Below are 15,970 nucleotides of genomic sequence, written 5' to 3'. Positions count from 1 at the left end.
CGGAAACACCCGTCGAGGGAGAGGGGCGCTACAGGCGGCGGGTGGCGGTGAACGGGCGGGGCGGGGGTGGGGGGGGACAGCGCGTGGAGAAAGGAAGGACGCCTGGTAGGCGAGACAGCGATAGGCGTTGAAGGCGCGACGTCATTGCTCCCCTGTCCGCCGCGCGGGGACAGAGGGGGGTTCCCTCCGACAGGGACAGGAGCGGGTTGGTTTTGAGAGACAGGGGACGGTGAGGAGACAGATCACGTGTTGCCGAACCAGCAGCCGACACGCATGGGCTCGTAGGAATGGGCAGCAGTGGAGGCAGCAGAGACCTAGGGGGAGGGCGGCGACGCCCAGCCGAAAGGCTACGAGCGGTAACTCCCGCCGTAACTCCACGCCCCGCGGCAGGTGGGTGGGCGGGCACGGTGAATGCAGAGACGGCCAACACGGCGTCGGCACGAGACGAGTGGAGGAGAAGCTTCACGGAGGCACCGGCGGGAGCCCGCCGGAGACGATAGCCTGAGCGACAACCGGGCTGGCAACAGGGACGGAGAAGACCCAGTCCCCGACCGCGGTCGCGATGAGATTCTCAGGAGCATGGAAGAAAAATACGGACATGAGGCACGAGACCGTCGATGCGCTGAAACAAACGGCCGCCGAAGGCGGCGTGACCCAGACGACGCCGGGCTCAGAGAGGGCGGGGTATGCGACGGGGTCGAAGGCAACCCCATGCGAATGGACAGAGAGGATGCCGGCATGGAAGGCCGAGCCTGGACGGGGAACAACGACAAGCGCTGGACGCATATCTGGGGGGCGTGTGGGACGGCGACGGCTGCCAGGTCGTCGGCCAATGGGCGGAGCAGGCGGTCCCGCAACGACGGTGGGGGTGGCTACAAAGGAACTACGCGGAGGCGCTGCGCCGGCTGCGTCGCCAGGCTCGTCGCCAGGCAGGGCCGGCCCTGTGTTTCGGGAGGCCCTAGGCGAACTCGACGACATGGGCCCTTTAAGTCCTAAGATCATATTTATACGTATGTGTTTGTGTGATACATATATATAACTTCATTTGCATAATACTAAAAGTAAACTTTCGACCACACATCTTTAGTTTGAAATTTGACTACAATAGTTGTTGGACAATGCAAAATAAAACAAACATGACATGATTGCCTCAAATAGGAAACAAATTTATTTGCTTCTCTGTATACTTTCATAATCTTCATTGACCTTAACATCTGAATTTTCATGCTCGGGATTAGTTCCTTGCCTATGTTCTTCACTGACATCAACAATACTTGAAGATGTAAAATACTTTGTCAAAGAACCCTTCAGTGGTTGAATTTTCAGATGTATTTCTTTTTTTTTTCATTTTTCAGCACCCGACAAATGCTTCTTAGGCAACATGGCATACTAATGTCCTAATATTACGAAGCAAAGAGTAGACAACGAATTAAAAATTTATAGATCGGATGATCAGAACCCTAGACATATACACAGAATGACAAAAAATTAGGATGGTTGAATACATACTATGAAAGATTGAATTAGAAAATTATACATCAAAAAATAGATACTTCATGGGATGAATAGTTTAATATACGTACTAAAGAAACTACTGAAATTAGGGATGGACGAATGGATCAGGAACATCCGAACATGGATATTGGGTACGGACCTGCGTTCGCATACATATGTATTGCCGTATTGCTGGAAGGCCGAGTTCTCGGATTGCTGCGTGCCGTGGAGACAACGAGCGGCTGAGGCACCGAGCGAGGAACGACAGAGCGACGGGCAGATGAGACGACGAAGAAGAACCGACAAGCGACGAATGGGACAAGTCAGATTTTTATTTTTATTTTTGAGAAGAAAGGGAAAGCCAGACATTCCGATTGATTTGTTTCACACGTACGCATGCATCGAGCGGCTGTGACTTGCATGTGCGACGCCTTGCTATGCATTACCAGGCGATCCGATGGGCCGAGCCCATCTTATTTTCTTCCTCTCATAATTTTTTCCTTGTCTATTTTTTCTGGGCTATACTATATGTGTACTACATCATGGGCCCCCCTTCGGCCTGGCCCTGGCCGTCGCCCCTCTGCCCATGCCCCAGGGCCGGCCCTGTCGCCAGGGGCGTCGCGAGACGCAGTCTCCATCTTACTTTCCCTATTCAGTACTTCTTCAGGGCAGTGTAGGAGAACCAAGACACCAATTGATGCATATGGCTCTAGGCCTAGGGTTGTAGCTTGACGATGGAGCACTTCACCATTGGGTAGCCGGTTTGGATGCATGGAACCTACCTGAGAGTGTTTGTGAGCAATGAAGAATGTCTTCCGATTTAAGTCCAAGCCAATCCCCACAAAGCAATTAGCTGGATAACGGAATGGAAAAAATGGGTAAGGTCGTGTGCTGATACTTCATAAATTTTGAAACATGAGTTAATTATATCTAAACACGACAATATTATGCTCTAGAACCCTCTTTATTATTCTGTATCAATTTACAAGTTCTATACATACTTACTAAATTCCGGGCAAGTATACATATAAATGCTCGCTCTGAACACAATAATCTGAGGTAAATTAACTTTTAAGTAATGTGACACTTTGCTTGGAGTTGGAATTATTTTTACTGTAGCAAAGGATTTCCTTGAACATCTCAAATTAGCTTTGGAAAATTGTAGAAGATTCAACAATTATAGTATTGCGTTTGCACAAGAAATCACGTATATAATGATTGTTAGGAATATATGACAATATGTACCTTACACGCGAGCATGATCATATTGTTCGTAGTTGAAAATTGTATTTTAAGAAAGTATGCATAAAATATCAATAAAATCGGCATATGCTTAGTGACAAACAAAAATGTTTAGTATAAATTTTGATCGGAGGGTGGGAGGACATGGAAATTATTCTATTTTTCTCAATTTAAAAATTAGTGTTTAACCTAGGGGTAGCCCTATTTTCTCGCTTGACACAAGACAGAGGGAAGCGCTCGCGTCTGGCAGGCCCAGATGGGCCGACCCAGCCACGCGGGAGCCATGACCTGCTTTTTTCCCCTTGTTTCTTGATTTATTTTGTACTTTTCTGTATACTTTAAAACATTCTACATATATATGTATTATATATATATGTATTAAAAACACTCTTAAAAACAAATTTTAAATAAATGTTGAATAAGTATTGAAAAATATTGAATTAGTATTTAAAAAAATGTTGTAAAAGTATTTAAAAATGTTGAATAATTATTAAAAATGTTGAACAACTATTTGAAAATATATATTAAATAAGTATTAAAATTTGAATCAGTATTTGGAAAATGTTGAAAAACAATTAAAAAAATGTTGAATACGTATTAAAATGTTGATCGGGTATTAGAAAAAATGTTGACTAAGTTTAAAAAAATGTTAAATAAGGATTAAAATGTAGAACAAGTATTTGAAAAATGTTAAATAAGCATTCAGACAATGAAAAATAGAGAATAAAAAATGAAGAAACAAAATCAAAGAAATGGAAAAAGAAGGGAGAAGAAAAAAAGGAAAAAAGGAGAAAACCGGCACGTCATGCTTCAAGTGGGTCGCGCCCTTGCTATTATCACGAACTGTTGCCGTGGCGCGGTGGCTAGTGCCCTTTGTTTGTTCGTGCGTGACCAGGGATCCCTAGTACTTCCCTTTTTCTCTTCTATTTTTCTCTGTGAGAATGGGCCAGCCCTATAAATGATGACGGCAGGAAACCTCGACGTGAGACTAGTTTGTAGCATCGCTTAATGCGATAAATAGCTCTCGTGTTAACCTAGATCGAAGCGGAGGCTGCATAGTTAGGAATAGGAAGGGCTAGGTGGGCTAGATGGGCCGGTTAGGTGAGAGGGAAAGACTCATGTTTAGCAATTTTATTTGAAATATTAGTTTAATATTAGACTCGACTAGATAGAGGCGCCATATCTCGATCCTCTGGTGCGGCAAGCGAAACACATTCAAAAAAGCAACATGCGACACGTATCATATTGTACCTAATCTACATGTGATCGATTTTAAAAGAAAATTTATGTAAGCTACAAGAAGAAAAAATATGTAATCTACAACACTAGGTAGTAGGCTGCCAGTGAAGAGAGGTAACGAATCCTTAACTCAAGATTCATTGTGCACAACCAATGTATATGTCTTTTTGCATATGTAGTTTTTTATTTGAAAACATTGAGTTAATTACACTATTAATACATAAACTTGCAGCGCTGGTACAGTTTCATACAAAAACTTGCAAATTGACTCAAATAAGCCCCTAAACTTACTTTGCCGGAACAAGCTGATACAAATTAGTCTGAAACCTATCCGTCGGATGAGAGGCACGCACCGGTCACTTCGGTTTTCATTTCTTATCGGCTCTTTCGCCTTTCTGTTTCTCGTCGTCGACGGTGCGACGGTCGTCGGGGATGAGATCGACGCTGGATGGAGTCGCGTCCTCGCGGCATTGGCGAGTTTCCGACGGACTACGGTATGAAATCACCTTCCTTCTTCTATATTGGAGTGTCCCCCCTGTATTGGCATCTCTTATCACTAGGGTATTCATCCGGTTTGGTCGGTGGTATATTCGCCCGCACGTGGTTTTTCTGTGGTGCGTATGGTTGATAATCAGGCGTCGGTAGATGAAAGGCGTTGTTTTGTGGTATTTCCGCCCGCTTGTCATTGTGTACTGACACCGGTGTTGGGTGTGATGTTCAGAGTTGCAGAAAATAGTGTTCTGCTACAGTGGAGTTGTTGTTGTGTGCTCATAATCTTGTGATGTGATTACTTTCATAGTTTTGTGACTAAAACAAGTGTCGTTTAAATCTTTTCACTACCACTATTTTACATACCTCAGATGATGCTACTAAAATGCCCGCAATTCTCCTTCTTCTCAATGTCAAAAAAGTCAGGGCAAAACTCAAATGGTGAAATAAACCCATCAAAATCATACTCGGTGGCCATTTGCGACTCTACAGAAAATTGTTGAGTTCTGCTCAAAGTCACATACTGTAGGACACAAGAAATTATGATAGAAAAGCACCTCCGGATTTTTTGGGGCCGAAATGAAGCTCAAATGTCACCCACCATTCTTCAGTACAACCGTCGCCCAGGCCGCCGTCGGGACCGACATTGCCACCGCCGCCGCCCATGGCCCATGCATCCACGAGGAGGGGCTGACTATCCCCCGACAAGGACGCTGCATCACAGCGAGCCACGTTCTTCAGTCCTTGCCGCGGTCGTTGCCACTGTCAAGGGTTAGGGATTTGGCTTGAGGGGAAGGCTGCCTCAGTCGAGTGTGAATTTATGGGAAGAACAGAGAAGAACGACTAGGGATTTGGCTGGTGTGTGGCGAACTGTCGGTGTACAAAAATAGGGGCGCATCTTTCTACCCCTTTTCCTGTGCACGGGTAGTCAGAGCCGCGCCCACGGCCACACCAAGAAGAATGAGGGAGGTGAGCCAAGGTAAGATCGAAGCCCAAGACAATCAAAGCAACGCCAAGGCCAAGACCATAAAGAGCAGAGGGACGAAGCAGGTTCCCCCGGCAAGACTCTTGCGGAGACAACTCGCCCCACGCCAACAGGGCGAGCCACCCTTGAGCCCACGGCCCCCAGTGCCGTCATCAGCATAGGGCCAGGGCTCGGAAAGGCACCCCTGTGGTAGCATACGGATCTTTATGAAGACATATTCAAGATCAGATTAGAAGACGACGATCCTCGGCAGGATCCCTGCCAAGGAAGGCCACCAGACCCCCTGCAAGATCCTTTCCGGGGACGACAACACGCCATGGCGAGACCCCTTGCTGGGCCACCCGGCAAGGCCCTCGCCAAAGACGCCGGCAAGGCCACCGCCAAGCCCACGTCAACCAAGCTCCCACCGCCTTTCACATGCAGCTGCCAGCCCAACCAGCTGGGCGGGCACCTGCGTGGCAACATGCTGCTCCCAGGCCAACTCATCAAGTGCCTGTGTGGCAGCATGAAGATCTTCGTGAAGGCTCCACCACCACGCCAACTCAGCTGCCTGCCTGCCTACATGGCACCGCAAACATCCCTGGCCAAGGCACGTGTCGAAGTGAGGAGAAGCGGCGACGGATGGGACGGGCCTCTCCCCCGTCCCCGATAAAGCAAGAGGACACCTAAGCGGTGCATTAAATGCACCTTGTCCTGTAATACGAGGGATAACCTCGTGCCACTGTAGACCTTTCCACCTCCTGTGTGCCACTGTGGCAACCCCTTTTTCCTATAAAAGGAGGCCCGAGGCAACAAGGAGAGGGATTCGGCTCTTTGGAACCACACGCTGACCACAGCTAGTTCGAGAGCTCAAGAACTCTCAGAAATACACACACCAAAGCAGGACTAGGGTTTTACGCATCCTTGCGGCCCGAACCTGGGTAAACGATCCTCGTGCTATCTACTAGCCCTGCTCTTCTCGCAACCCTGCGCCCCGGCAACCGTAGTAGGGATTCTTGTGATACCATAGGTGTCGTTTCACACCGACATCCTTGGCGCGCCAGGTAGGGGCGCAATTGCGAGAATCTGGTCTGGTAGTTAGCCTAGCGGTTCTTCATCACTTTCGGTTTCTGAGAAGAAGGCGACTGGAGGAGCCACGCCGTCTCGGCGATAGAAAAGCTAAGTCATCCAGAGCCTTGGATTATTTCCTCTTACACTTAAGGTTATCGTCCTCGGAGATCTGGCCTATGTATGGGAAACCTGCACGCAAGGGGGGCCCCCGCGATTGGCAACGCCTTTGTTCTGTTTTGAGTCCGCTCAACAGCTCAAAGCCGTCGCGTCGAGAGTGGTGGGGTAGCCTTCCGCACCTGGCAACGCTCCTGAGTCTGACTCGAGTCAAACTCGACAGTTTGGGCGGCCGCGCTAAGGGCGGTAAGGTGGTTTGCCCGGCAGCAAGCACACCCGACAGGCCAATGGGGATCCGTCCCCACGACGCCACCCTGGGTTTACGCACCGGCAAGCCTACCTAGTTGCATAGGGTGGACATACAAGGGAAAATCGAACAGGGAAATAGCATGCATGATACTAAAAAGTGCTGTAGAGTTATGTTACATCAAATTGTTGCTGTGGTTCTAACTAGAGATAGCAATTGTCTTGGTTGTGAACCTGCAGCGGCGATAAAAAAGAACGGGATTCCTAATCCCGGCGCTGGCCCTCCACCCTCTGAATTCCGCCGACTCGGCTAATGATGGGCTTGATGCGCTCCCTGAGCGGCGCAAGGTCGGTCCCCTCCGACAAGCTCTCTAGCGCGGCGTCGAAGTCGAGGTCGGGGTACCAGTGCGCCATCTTGGTGAGAACCTTGGTCATGGCACCCTGGCAAAACCTCTGGGACTCATCGGCCAATGCCGGTGTGCTACACGTCGCACCCACCGGAGAACACCTCAAGATCGCGGCAGACCTCGGGGTTAAGAAGCTCATCGTCAGGGGCGACTCGCAGCTCGTTGTCAGGCAGGTCAACAAGGATTATTAGAGCCCATTGATGGAAGCCTACGTAGATGAGGTGAGGGAGCTGCAGGAACGCTTTGACGGTATCCAGGCGGAGCACGTCCCCCGAGCGGAGAATGACATCGCCGATTACCTGTCAAAGCGTGCCGCATTCAAGCTACCTGTGGAACCAGGTACCTTTTTGCTCCGGTTAACTCAACCATCTGATGAACCATCAGCAGGGTAGAACAAGCGAAGGAAATCAGGTCCCGACAAGTACTTTCCTACCTAGCCCCTGATAACCCACAAGTATAGGGGATCGCAACAGTTTTCGAGGGTAGAGTATTCAACCCAAATTTATTGATTTGACACAAGGGGAGCCAAAGAATATTCTCAAGTATTAGCAGCTGAGTTGTCAATTCAACCACACCTAGAAACTTAGTATCTGCAGCAAATTATTTAGTAGCAAAGTAATATGATAGTAGTGGTAACGGTAGCAAAAGGTAACAGTAGTAAAAGTAATGTTTTTGGTATTTTGTAGTGATGATAGCAATAGCAACGGAAAAGTAAATAAGAGAAGAACAATATATGGAAAGCTCGTAGGCAATGGATCGGTGATGGAGAATTATGCCGGATGCGGTTCATCATGTAACAGTCATAACCTAGGGTCACACAGAACTAGCTCCAGTTCATTGATATAATGTAGGCATGTATTCCGAACATAGTCATACGTGCTTATGGAAAAGAACTTGCATGACATCTCTTGTCCTACCCTCCCGTGGCAGCGGGGTCCTTACAAAAACTAAGGGATATTAAGGCCTCCTTTTAATAGAGTACCGGAACAAAGCATTAACAAATAGTGAATACATGAACTCCTCAAACTACGGTCATCACCGGTAAGTATCCCGATTATTGTCACTTCGGGGTTAACGGATCATAACACATAATAGGTGACTATAGACTTGCAAGATAGGATCAAGAACACTCATATATTAATGAAAACATAATAGGTTCAGATCTGAAATCATGGCACTCGGGCCCTAGTGACAAGCATTAAGCATTGCAAAGTCATAGCAACATCAATCTCAGAACATAGTGGATACTAGGGATCAAACCCTAACAAAACTAACTCGATTACATGATAGATCCCATCCAACCCATCACCGTCCAGCAAGCCTACGATGGAATTACTCACGCACGACGGTGAGCATCATGAAATTGGTGATGGAGGATGGTTGATGATGACGATGGCGACGAATTCCCCTCTCCGGAGCCCCGAACGGACTCCAGATCAGCCCTGCCGAGAGGTTTTAGGGCTTGGCGGCGGCTCCGTATCGTAAAACATGATGAATTCTTCTCTCTGATTTTTTTCTCCCCGAAACACAATATATGGAGTTGGAGTTGGAGTCGGAGAAGCACCAGGGGGCCCACGAGGTAGGGGGCGCGCCCTAGGGGGGCAGGCGCGCCCCCACCCTCGTGGACAGGTGGTGGGCCCCCTGGCCGTCATCTTTTGCAGGTATTTTTCATATTTTCCAAAAATTTGCTCCGTGAAGTTTCAGGTGTTGGGGAACGTAGCAGAAATTCAAAATTTTCTACGCATCACCAAGATCAATCTATGGAGTAATCTAGCAACGAGGGGAAGGAGAGTGCATCTACATACCCTTGTAGATCGCTAAGCGGAAGCGTTCAAGTGAACGGGGTTGATGGAGTCGTACTCGTCGTGATCCAAATCACCGATGATCCTAGTGCCGAACGGACGGCACCTCCGTGTTCAACACACGTACAGCCCGGTGACGTCTCCTACGCCTTGATCCAGCAAAGGGAGAAGGAGAGGTTGGGGAAGACTCCATCCAGCAGCAGCACGACGGCGTGGTGGTGGTGGAGGAGCGCGGGACTCCAGCAGGGCTTCGCCAAGTACTACGAGAGACGAGGAGGGAGAGGGGTAGGGCTGCGCCAACAGGGAGAGCAAATCACATGTGTTGGGCAGCCCCAAACCTCAAGTATATATAGGGGAAGGGGAGGGGCTGCGCCCCCACCTAGGGTTCCCTCCCTAGGGGTGGCGGCAGCCCCCAGATCCCATCTGGGTGGCGGCCACAAGGGGGAGAGGGGGAGGCGCACCTGGGATGGGCCTTAGGGCCCATCTGCCCTAGGGTTTGCCCCCTTCCCCTCTTGGAGGCGCCTTGGGCCTTGGTGGGAGGCGCCCCAGCCCACCTAGGGGCTGGTCCCTTCCCACTATTGGCCCATGTAGGCCTCCGGGGCTGGTGGCCCCACCTGGTGGACCCCCGGACCCCTCCGGTGGTCCCGGTACACTACCGGTGATGCCCTGAACACTTCCGGTGGCCAAAACCATACTTCCTATATATCAATCTTTACCTCCGGACCATTCCGGAACTCCTCATGACGTCCGGGATCTCATCCGGGACTCCGAACAACATTTGGTAACCGCGTGCATACTTTCCCTATAACCCTAGCATCATCGAACCTTAAGTGTGTAGACCCTACGGGTTCGGGAAACATGCAGACATGACCGAGACACCTCTCCGGTCAATAACCAACAGCAGGATCTGGATACCCATGTTGGCTCCCACATGCTCCACAATGATCTCATCGGATGAACCACGATGTCAAGGACTTAATCAATCCCGTATACAATTCCCTTTGTCTAGTGGTACGATACTTGCCCGAGATTCGATCGTCGGTATTCCGATACCTTGTTCAATCTCGTTACCGGCAAGTCTCTTTACTCGTTCCGTAACACATCATCCCGTGATCAACTCCTTGGTCACATTGTGCACATTATGATGATGTCCTACCGAGTGGGCCCAGAGATACCTCTCCGTTTACACGGAGTGACAAATCCCAGTCTCGATTCGTGCCAACCCAACAGACACTTTCAGAGATACCTGTGGTGTACCTTTATAGCCACCCAGTTACGTTGTGACGTTTGGCACACCCAAAGCACTCCTACGGTATCCGGGAGTTGCACAATCTCATGGTCTAAGGAAATGATACTTGACATTAGAAAAGCTTTAGCATACGAACTACATGATCTTGTGCTAGGCTTAGGATTGGGTCTTGTCCATCACATCATTCTCCTAATGATGTGATCTCGTTATCAATGACATCCAATGTCCATGGTCAGGAAACCGTAACCATCTATTGATCAACGAGCTAGTCAACTAGACGCTTACTAGGGACATGGTGTTGTCTATGTATCCACACATGTATCTGAGTTTCCTATCAATACAATTCTAGCATGGATAATAAACGATTATCATGAACAAGGAAATATAATAATAACCAATTTATTATTGCCTCTAGGGCATATTTCCAACAGTCTCCCACTTGCACTAGAGTCAATAATCCAGTTCACATCGATATGTGATTAACACTCAAGGTCACATCCCCATGTGACTAACACCCAAAGAGTTCTGGGTTTGATCATGTTATGCTTGTGAGAGAGGTTTCAGTCGACGGGTCTGCTGCATTCAGATCTGTATGTACTTCGCAAATTTCTATGTCATCTTGTAGATGCAACTACTATGCTACATTTGGTGCCATTTCAAATAATTGTTCTACTTGGAGCTATTCTAAATTGTTGCTCCATTATATGTATCCGGTATCTCTACTCAGAGCTATCCGGATAGGTGTTAAGCTTGCATCGACGTAACTCTTTACGTCGAACTCTTTATCACCTCCATAACCGAGAAACATATCCTTATTCCTCTAAGGATAATTTAGACCGCTATCTGGTGATCTACTCCTAGATCACCTTTGTACCCTCTTGCACTATATGTGGCAAGGCACACATCAGGTGTGGTACTCAGCATGGCATACCGTATGGAGCCTATGACAAAAGCATAGGGGACGACCTTCGTCCTTCCTCTTTCTTCTGCCGTGGTCGAGCTTTAAGTCTTAACTTCATACCTTACAACTCAGGCAAGAACTCCTTCTTTGACTGATCCATCTTGAACACCTTCAAGATCATGTCAAGGTATGTGCTCATTTGAAAGTACCATTAAGCGTTTTGATCTATCCTTATAGATCTTGATGCTCAATGTTCAAGTAGCTTAATCCAGGCTTTCCATTGAAAAACACTTTCCAAATAACCCTATATGCTTTACAGAAATTCTACGTCATTTCTGATCAACAATATGCAACAACATATACTCATCAGAAATTCTATAGTGCTCCCACTCACTTCTTTGGAAATACAAGTTTCTCATAAACTTTGTATACACCCAAAAACTTTGATCATCTCATCAAAGCATACATTCCAACTCCGAGATGCTTACTCCAGTCCTTAGAAGGATTGCTGGAGCTTTGCATACTTATTAACATCTTTCAGGATTGACAAAACCTTCCGGTTGTATCACATACAGCCTTTCCTCAAGAAAATCGTCGAGGAAACAATGTTTTGACATCCTATCTGCAAGATTTCATAAATAATGCAGTAATCGCTAACATAATTCCAACAGACTCTTAGCATCACTACGAGTGAGAAAGTCTCATCGTAGTCAACTCCTTGAACTTGTCGGAAAACATCTTAACGACAAGTCGAGCTTTCTTAATGGTGATACTTACCATCATTGTCCGTCTTCCTTTTAAAATCCATATGTACCTAACAGCCTTACGACCATCAAGTAGTTCTTCCAAAGTCTACACTTTGTTTTCATATATGGATCCTCTCTTGGATTATATGGCCTCGAGCCATTTTGGAATCCAGGCCCACCATCGCTTCTCCATAGCTCGTAGGTTCATTGTTGTCTAGCAACATGACTTCCAAGACAGGATTATGTACCATTCTGAAGTAGTACGCATCCTTGTCATCCACGAGGTTTGGTAGTGACTTGATCTGAAGTTTCATGATCACTATCATATGCTTCCACTTCAATTGGTGTAGGTGCCGTAGGAACAGCTCCCTGTGCCCTGCCACACACTAGTTGAAGAGACGGTTCAATAACCTCATCAAGTCTCCACCATCCTCCCACTCAATTCTTTCGAGAGAAACTTTTCCTCGGGAAAGGACCCGATTCTAGAAACAATCCCTTATTGCTTTCGGATCTGAGACAGGAGGTACACCCAACTGTTTTGGGTGTCCTATGAAGATGCATTTATCCGCTTTGGGTTCAAGCTTGTCAGCCTGAAACTTTTCACATAAGCGTCGCAACCCCAAACCTTTTAACAAATGACAGCTTAGGTTTCTTTAAACCATAGTTCATACGGTGTCATCTCATCGGGATTACGTGGTGCCCTATTTAAAGTGAATGTGGTTGTCTCTAATGCCTAACCCATAAACTATCGTGGTAATTCGATAAGAGACATCATGGTATGCATCATATCCAATAGGGTGCTGTTATGTTGTTCGGACACACCATCATACTATGGTGTTTCAGGCTGTATTAGTTGTGAAACAATTTCCACAATGTCTTAATTCTGTGCCAAACTCGTAATTCAGATATTCATCTCTATGATCATATCATAGATATTTTATCCTCTTGTCATGATGATCTCTCACCTTCACCCTAAAATTACTTGAACCTTTCAATAATTCAGACTCGTGATTCATCAAGTAAATATACTCAACATCTACTCAAATCATCTGTGAAGTAAGAACATAACGATATCCACTACACGCCTCAGCACTCATTGGACTGCACACATCAAAATGTATTACTTCCAACAACAAGTTGCTTTCTAGTTCCATTTTACTGAAAACGAGGCTTTTAGTCATCTTGCCCATGTGGTATGATTTGCATGTCTCAAGTGATTCAAACTCAGGTGAGTCCAAACGGTCCATTTGCATGGAGTTTCTTCATGCATATACACCAATAGACATGGTTCGCATGTCTCAAACTTTTCAAAAACGAGTGAGCCCAAAGATCCATCAACTTGGAGCTTCTTCATGCGTTTTATACCGATATGACTTACGTGGAAGTGCCACAAGTAGGTGGTACTATCATTACTATCTTATATCTTTTGGCATGAACATGTGTATCACTACGATCGAGATTCAGTAAACCATTCATTTTAGGTGCAAGACCATTGAAGGTATTATTCAAATAAACAGAGTAACCATTATTCTCCTTAAATGAATAACCGTATTGCGATAGACATAATCCAATCATGTCTATGATCAACGCAAACACCAATCTCGATGGTAGAGGGAGCGTGCGATGCTTGATCACATCAAGCTTGGGAAAAACTTCCAACACATATCGCCAGCTCACCTTTAGCTAGTCTCCGTTTACTCCGCAGCCTTTTATTTCGAGTTTACTAACACTTAGCAACCGAACCGGTATCTAATACCATGGTGCTACTAGGAGTACTAGTAAAGTACACATTAACACAATGTATATCCATTATACTTCTATCGACCTTGCCAGCCTTCTCATCTACCAAGTTTCTAGGGTAATTCTGCTCCAGTGGCTGTTCCCCTTATTACAGAAGCACTTAGTCTCGGGTTTGGGTTCAACCTTGGGTTTCTTCACTAGAGCAGCAGCTGATTTGCCGTTTCATGAAGTATCCCTTCTTGCCCTTGCCCTTCTTGAAACTAGTGGTTTCACCAACCATCAACAATTGATGCTCCTTCTTGATTTCTATTTTTGTGGTGTCAAACATCGCGAATATCTCAAGGATCATCATATATGTCCCTGATATATTGTAGTTCATCACGAAGCTCTAGCAGCTTGGTGGTAGTGAGTTCGGAGAAACATCACTATCTCATCTGGAAGATCAACTGCCACTCGATTCAAATGATTGTTGTACTCAGACAATCTGAGCACAAGCTCAACAATTGAGCTTTTCTTCCTTAGTTTGCAGGCTAAGAAAATCGTCGGAGGTCTTATACCTCTTGACGTGGGCACGAGCCTGAAATCCCAATTTCAGCCCTCGAAACATCTCAAATGTTTCGCGACGTTTCAAAACGTCTTCGGTGCCTCAACTCTAAACCGTTTAATTGAACTATCACGTAGTTATCAAAATGTGTATGTCAGATGTTCGCAACATCCACAGATGACATTCGAGGTTCAGCACACTGAGCGGTGCATTAAGGACACAAGCCTTCTATGAAGCAATGAGGACAATCCTCAGTTTACGGACCTAGTCCGCATAATTGCTACTATCAACTTTCAACTAAATTTTCTCCAGGAACATATCCAAACAGTAGAACTGAAGCGTGAGCCATGACATAATTTGCGAAGACCTTTTGACTATGTTCAGGATAATTAAGTTCATCTTATGAACTCTCACTCAGATAGACATCCCTCTAGTCATCTAAGTGATTACATGATCCGAGTCAACTAGGCCATGTCCGATCATCACGTGAGACGGACTAGTCAACATCGGTGAACATCTTCATGTTGATCGTATCTTCTATACGACTCATGTTTGACCTTTCGGTCTTCTATGTTCCGAGGCCATGTTTGTACATGCTAGGCTCGTCAAGTCAAGCTAAGTGTTTGCATGTGTAAATCTGTCTTACACCCATTGTATGTGAACGTTGGAATCTATCACACCCGATCATCACGTGGTGCTTCGAAACAACGAACTGTCGCAACGGTGCACTGTTAGGGGGAACACTTTCTTGAAATTATTATGAGGGATCATCTTATTTACTACCGTCGTTCTAAGTAAACAAGATGAAAAAACATGATAAACATCACATGCAATCAAATAATAGTGACATGATATGGCCAATATCATATAGCTCCTTTGATCTCCATCTTGGGGCTCCATGATCATCTTGTCACCGGCATGACACCATGATCTCCATCATCATGATCTCCATCATCGTGTCTCCATGAAGTTGCTCGCCAACTATTACTTCTACTACTATGGCTAACACGTTTAGCAATAAAGTAAAGTAATTTACATGGCGTTTCTCAATGACACGCAGGTCATACAAAAAATAAAGACAACTCCTATGGCTCCTGCCGGTTGTCATACTCATCGACATGCAAGTCGTGATTCCTATTACAAGAACATGATCTCATACATCACATATATATCATTCATCACATCCTTTGGCCATATCACATCACAAAACACTTGCTGCAAAAACAAGTTAGACGTCCTCTAATTGTTGTTGCAAGTTTTTACGTGGCCGCTATAGGTTTCTAGCAAGAACATTTCTTACCTACGCCAAAACCACAACGTGAATTGCCAATTTCTATTTACCCTTCATAAGGACCCTGTTCATCGAATACGATCCGACTAAAGTGGGAGAGACAGACACCCGCCAGCCACCTTATGCAACTAGAGCATGTCAGTCGGTGGAACCGGTCTCACGTAAGCGTACGTGTAAGGTTGGTCCGGGCTACTTCATCCCACGATGCCGCCGAATCAAGATAAGACTAGTAACGGCAAGATAATTGACAATATCGACGCCCACAACTACTTTGTGTTCTACTCGTGCATAGTAACTACGCATAGACCTAGCTCATGATGCCACTGTTGGGTTACGTAGTAGAAATTCAAAATTTTCTACGCATCACCAAGATCAATCTATGGAGTAATCTAACAACGAGGGGAAGGAGAGTGCATCTACATACCCTTGTA

This window comes from Triticum dicoccoides, chromosome 4A, assembly GCF_002162155.2.
Source record: "Triticum dicoccoides isolate Atlit2015 ecotype Zavitan chromosome 4A, WEW_v2.0, whole genome shotgun sequence".
Lineage (NCBI taxonomy): Eukaryota > Viridiplantae > Streptophyta > Magnoliopsida > Poales > Poaceae > Triticum > Triticum dicoccoides.
The sequence above is the reverse complement of the archived record's forward strand: the minus strand, read 5'-3'. Positions refer to the sequence as shown.